Genomic DNA, 6,874 nt, shown 5'->3' with positions numbered 1-6,874 from the left:
CCGGCCCCGCCCCGCCCCCCGCCCTCCCGAGCCCGGGCACCGGGGACCTGGGGCGCACCTGGCCTCGCCACACCTGGCCCGGGCGGAGCGGCACGGCGCGTGGGCCGGTACCCGGAAAGTTAACCAGGGCTTCTCCCCGCGGGCTCCCGGCCAGCTGGCGGGACGCACAGGCCCCCGTGTGCGCAGGCCCCCTGCAGGAGAGCCTGTCCTTGCCCCGAGGGACCAAAACAAGGATCTGTCCCAGGAAAAGAGAATGTTCTTGGATAGGAGACACATTGTGTTTCACTCTGGAATGGAACCTGGGCTCAGAAAACAGCCTGGGCTCTGGTCCCAGCCTCCCACTTCCTAGCTGTGGACTTCACAGCTTACTTAACCTCTCTGTGCCTTAGTTTCCTCATCTATTATATGGGGGACTCACCCCTGCTTACCAGGGTTAAGAGAGATGCCTGTGTTATAAAGCCCTCCGAACAGTAGTGCCATATACGTCACAAGTGCTCAGTAAGAATAAGCTATTATTATTTTATAACCAGTGTCATCCAGGCAAGAGCTTTGTCACTTGCTCAGCATTACCCAGGTACACGCCCTGTGGGTAGACAGGGTCATAGGTGACCAAGGCAGCAAGGACAGTCCTCATGGAGCTCGCAGTTCAGGGGGACACAAATGATAAAACAGACGTGACAGGAACAAGGCTTCCAATGCTGTGGCATGGGAGGTGTGGGGCTGATCTGGGTAGGGCAGGTCCCAGGAGGAAGACAGAGTTGGAAGCAGCAGGAGGATCTGGGGACAAGCAGAGGGCAGCGAGGAACCAGCCAGAGGGGAGCAGGCTAGCTGAAGCAGAGTTTCACCTGTGTGGGGCCCAAAAGAGACTGTAAAAGCGAGGGGCCCAGAAGCAGGCAAACAAGAAATCAGCTGGGAATCAGCTGGCGTGCTAAGGGGCCTGACCTTTAACCAGAGCCAGCAGAAGCCCCTGAAGGGTCTGAGTAGGGGAGTGTAGCTCTCACCTGCACAGGTTTCAGACCACTCTGTCTTAGGTGTGCAGGGCAGGTAGGACAGAGGCTGCCAGGCAGGTGTGGCACTGGATTGCTAAAAATCCAGAAAATGTGAGGCCGACCAGACCACAGGGGTAGCAACAGGGTCAGAGGAGTACGGAACTCCCCTGGATGTCAGCAGGCAGGCTCTAAAGAATGCCAGGTCGAGGCTGAGGAATGAGGCAGGCCGGAAATAAATATTACAGCTCAACAACTGAGACCAGGATTCAGACCAGAAGGCTGGATATTGAGTTTGAGATACCCAAGAGGCATCCCGATGACTACATCCAAAGAAACAATAGAGGAGGAGTCAGAGCTCACAGAGGGCTGCTTGTAGTGTTTTTTCCCTCTTGTCTTCTAGACAGCAAAAGAATTCAGTGACTGAATATACTGATAATTCAATTACACAAAAATTAATGTCCCAGGACATGGAACAATGAAGATTATGCTACAAGGGATGCAAAGATCACTTGAAAGCCATACCTGTCTTCTCCACCTCCTTGGGCTACAAATTCCTTGAAGGTCAGGTCTGATCTTTAATTATCATTTAGCCCACTTAATTATTGGAATAGGTAATTGTACTATAAACACTTCAGCTGAATTGAATATATATCACATTTAGAGTATCGTGTTGAACATAACCCCCGTATGTTAAACATCACCTCTTTTCCCCAGGTGATGGTGACTGCGACATCTCTCTGCTCTTGTCTGTTACATTCTTTTGTTTGTTGAACATCTACGATTTATGAAGAAAAGTTTCTGCTGTCATGTGTTTCTAGTGGGAAACAGACAATGAAACAAATCTGACCTAAAGTGGCATGTCTTCTCAAACAAAGTGGGTGCAGGAATAGTATTTGTGTGGAGGTACAGGGACAGGCACTGTTCTAGGTGTTGAGGGAATGCTTCTCAGGGGATGACATTTGACCAGAGGATCAATGAGAAGGAGGGAAGAGGCCATGGGCATCTCAGGAGGAAGGGCACCCTAACCTTAGGGAACAGCAAGCACAAAGGCCCTTGGTCTAAAAATAAGAGTGACGCTGGTGTGTGGGAAAGGGAGTGAAGGAGAAAAAAAAGGGTGCTCAGAGAGACCACACAGGTGAAATCCTACAGGACCCTGCAGAGTGCGGGGCCATTTGGGCCAGTCTGCTGGGGAAGGAGGTCAGGATGCGTGTGGATGACGGTGTTAAAGAGGAGGCTTTTATAGTCACAGGCGAAACTGACCATGGCTTGGGCAAGGGGTGTGGCGGTGCAGGGGTGAGAAGTGGGAGGCAGTGGAAGCTGCATGAATTTAGATTCTGCGGGATTCTTTGAAGGACTAAATATGGTGGAAACAGAGCAGTGAAGGAGTCTTCTAGAAGGAGACTTCAGCCCGCTTGGCAGCTCTGTGTCCACACCAGGCTGCGGCTCCTCCGCATCGCACCTCCAGGACCTCCGCCTGGGCCCTGAACCTTGAACCCCTAGGAGCCGCAATCCCTTCCCAATGTGCTTTCCTTCCCGACCTGCCCTTCCTCCCTCTGTATGATCTTCCACCCCTGTTCTTCTACCACCACTGCAAATATATTACGGATGATTCTCAGCGCAGGCTTCTTTCTAATCTCCACATCTCTGGAACAGCTACAGTACTTGAAAACTGGTGCTAACTGCTGGTTAGCGAGCGAAAAGTACAACTAGAAGAATGCCTCTGCCCTCCAGACACAGGAGTGAGCAAGTGAAGTAGATGTGGACGGTGGCTGATGGCTCTGGAGATTCTCAGCGGGCGAAGACCGGAGCTGAGCAATGTTCTAAGGGATGGAGAGGCATAGAAGGCCCCAGGCAGCGAATTTGCTTGATATCCCAGCTGCACACTAGCAGCTTGCTCCAAGACATTTTACACTTGAGTTTTGTTTTATTTTATTTATTTATTTTGTACGTATTTGGTACAGAGTCTCACTACTGAGCTCAGACCCCTAGTGATCCTCCTGTCTCAGCCTCCCCAGCTCTGGGATTACAGGTGTGCACTACCATGTCTGGTCTCAGTGGCCAGCTCAATGTGCCCAGGGGCAGGGCCAGCGTGGCCTACGGTGTGGAGGATTGAACCCCAGTCCCTGCGCTTGCCTAAGCAGGAGCTTAAACCACAGAGCTATCTCGCCGGCCCTTACATTTGAATTTTAAAGTCACTTCTGGAATGGCCTGGAATCAGTGGCTATTTTGTAAGACTCTGCAGCTTCCCCACCAGCTAACCTCAGAAGCCTGCCAGAGTCAGGCTGAGGCCTGGCAATAGGACACGGGGGCCCGAGTACAGTACACAGGCTGATGCGCCTGCGCTGTTTCCTCCAGGCGCTGCAGTTAGGAAGCAGGGTCCCTAGTGCACAATTTTCCTACTTTCCAAGAGAATTAGGAAATCCAGCATTTTCTCTGAGTTCCTCCTAATTTTGCACATTGGAAACTGGTGCTTAAATTAAACACTGCGAGAGACCAACACACAATCTATTTGTAGATAAGATATGTCCAAGCGGTTCTACCAGTTTGAGGCCTCTAAATTCATATGAGGTTATAATCAAAAAGCTAATGTATAAACCACAAAACAGCCTAAAGTTACATTTTTAAGGAGGGGGGGAAAAAAAAAAAAACAACAAACATGGGGAAGGGCTGGCCGGGGTGTCCTTTGTCACTTGAAAGAAAGTTGAGCGGAAGGCATTTTGTCTCAAGGCAGGCTGACACGATCTGTGCACTCACAAACAACAGATGTTAATTGCTTCTAATGCACTCTGAAATGCCAAGCGCAAAGAGCAGGACCTCCCTACCTCGCAAAGAGCCAAGTCGGAGCTGAAAGCGTGCCGCCGAGCAATTCTCCTGATAGCCACTTTCTTCTCGGTGATTACCTCCTACACACGCAAGGATCCCCAGAGCTGAAGACCAGAAATAGCCCACACAGGATACCATCTGTCTTTAAAACAAAAAGCAAGAAACAGAGGTGACTGTTAATATCTTGAGACCAGGGGTGGGTGGGGCGTGGGCAGCCCCCAAGGGCGGCGCTCACAGGTGGGCGCTGAGAACCTGAGCCACGCCATCTAGCGTTGCAAGAGGACCTGGATTTGCTTTCCAAGAGGGAAAAATAAGATTTTTTTCAGTTTAAGGTCTCCTTCCGCCACGAAACCCCAGAGGCGTGCTTGCTTCTTTTCTTGGTTGGTTGACAGAGAGTCTTAGATCTGATGAAGAATGACCCGCTTTGTGTCCCAGATCCGTGTTCACTGACCCCTGACTCTGTTCAACTTAACCTCTCTTGCTCAAGCTTCCTGATTTGTAAAAGAGGCTTATATTAACCCCTGTCCTCAAAGAGAAGTTATAAGGACCTCATATAAAAAGACTAAGAAAAATGACTGGTACTGAGTTCTCAGTACCTACTGGCCGTTCTTCTGACTATTTGGGTACTTTATACAATCCAAAAAGCAAAGGACTGACAGAGATTCTAGGTTCTAGCCCAAGTTCCGCTGCTTCTGTTGTGTTTTGACCTTTGGACCTAAGTTTCTTCTATAAAATGAGGTTGGTTAGATTAGTAAGAAAGTCTCAAACTCACTGTGCGTGAGTTATTGCAGAGAAATAATCTGAGTTATTGCAGAGAAATAATCTGCAATCTTTCAAATGCAGATTTCCGTACCATCCGGAAGATCCAGTTTCTGAAAATGTGGGTAAGATTGGACTCAAATGCCAATGAAAGGATGACAATTTTATTGTGAATCTGCTATGGTGTGGATGTGTTTGCTCCCCATTAAAACTCCTGTTGATTTTTTTTTTTTTTTTTGGGGGGGGGAAGGGTCTACAGGGTGTTCAGTGTCTCACTGCTAGATCTGACTCACAGTGATCTGCACGTTTACAGCCTCCCAAGAGTTGGGATTACAGGCCTATGCACCACGCCACCACACGTAGTCTCAATTGTGTCTCAGCGTGCCTTGGGGGGTGGGGCCAGCATGGCAGGCCTGGAGATTGCAAAACTCCTGTTGAGATACAGTTGCCAGGGGCCTGAGGAGATGACTCCATAGAGTAAGTGCTTCCCTGGCAAGCACAAGAGCCTGAGTTCAACCCCCTGTTCTGCAAAAAAAAAAAAAAAAGAGATCCAGTTGCCAGTGTAATAGTGTTAGGAGGCATAAAGGCCTTTAAGAGGTAATTAAGTTATAGGGGCTTCCCTTTTGGGAGGATCAACGTCATTCCAAAAAGAGTAGGTTAGTCAGTATGAGTGTGGGCTTTCACAGAGTGAGTTTGGCTTTCTTGGCTCCCGTTCCTGATTTCTCTTTCAGATGCTCTTCCACGCACGCCTGCACACCATGCACTTTTCCACCTGAGCTGCCGCAGCGGGAGGTCCTCACCAGAGAGCTGAGCACACGCTATCACCACGCTCTGAGACTTCTAGAACCAGGACGCAAATAGATCTGGTCCTTTATGAGTCAACCAGTCTTAGGTATTATATTATACAGTTAACAGGCTTGAAAAAGATTGCCACAAATTCATGATTAGGCCTCTCCTGTCTGAATGGATTTCTGATTTTGATGGAGAAGCCTTTCGACTACACGGTGGTCACCTAGAGCAAACGAATTAAAGAAGTTCAGATTCTCCACCAGTATTTATGCTGGACTTTGTCCTGACTGTAGTCAAAAGGCTCCCTGATTCCTTCCAGCTCCAATTCCCCAGTATTACAATGCTTTCTACTCCTCTTTTCCAAAATCTTAGCAAATCTCGATTTAAAAAAAAAAATAACACTTAACAGTAATAGATCTTCCCTTTTTTCATACCCAGCTCTGGCTCATGGCCAGTGCCTTTCCTTCTAGGGACTCACTCCTTTTGGTTGACAGAGAATTGAGGCTGTGGGTAGGCTGGCTGCCATAACCTTTGTCACGTTGGAGTGACTTCTGATTCAGGTTGGCTGACCCCCAGTCTTATTCCATCGCAGTGTCCCAGGGCATCTGGCTGTATGCCAGGCTGGCTGCCACTTGCCACCATGCTGTGATCCAGGTGGAGGACTCTAAAGAATTTCTCTTAGGCTCTGTGGTTAAAAAAAAAAAAAAAAGTTTGATCATAGAGCGGCTGTCCCTGCACAGGGAGAACTATGTCACCATGGATCTGAGTTTCCAAGAATCCCAACGACTGTGAGCTGAAAGCAGGACAGATCCTTCTGGATGGGGCGCTTTTTCTGAGACATCTGGTAGCCCACAGATCGCCAAGGCTGTCTGGCGGGAGCTGGCTGGCACACTGCCTCTCCCTGTGAAAGAGGGCAAAGGCATTAGCAAGCCACACCCATATTTGCATGAGCCTGGCTGACAGCTTCTAAAAGTTCACTTGGAAGTTAATTATTTGGAACTCAGAATGTATTTTCCCATAACGGTAATATAATAAATACTGATTATATTTTCAGGCTGACGTGCATACTACATATTTTAGAAGAAAAAAAAAAAGCAGCCAAACAAAATATAGTTGGAACACCAAAGATTTGATAATACTGAAAAATAACACTGAAACAAGAATTTTTAAAAAAATTTTTTTTTAAAGCACAGATACTTATTTTACTTAAAGTACTACTGTGTGCCTTGAGGTGGTTTCAAGTGAACAGGTGAATTTCTATCCTTGTAGGATCATATCCTGTATTTCTCTGGTTGCTGTCTGCCTTCCCCGGAGTATATATGCTCACTGCGTGCAGAATCCGGTCTGTCTTGCTCACCAGTGTGTGCTCAGTGCCTAGAATTATGCATAGTGCATAGAATACATTAAATAAATATTTATTGAACGAGTGATAAATTCTAATTGGGGAGATAAGCAAATAAGCAAATAAATATGCAATCAAATGACAGATGGTGATAAGTACTATGAAAAAGGGA

Source organism: Octodon degus, unplaced genomic scaffold (genome assembly GCF_000260255.1).
Source record: "Octodon degus isolate 3935 unplaced genomic scaffold, OctDeg1.0 scaffold00140, whole genome shotgun sequence".
Taxonomy (NCBI): domain Eukaryota; kingdom Metazoa; phylum Chordata; class Mammalia; order Rodentia; family Octodontidae; genus Octodon; species Octodon degus.
Note: the sequence above shows the minus strand (reverse complement) of the source record.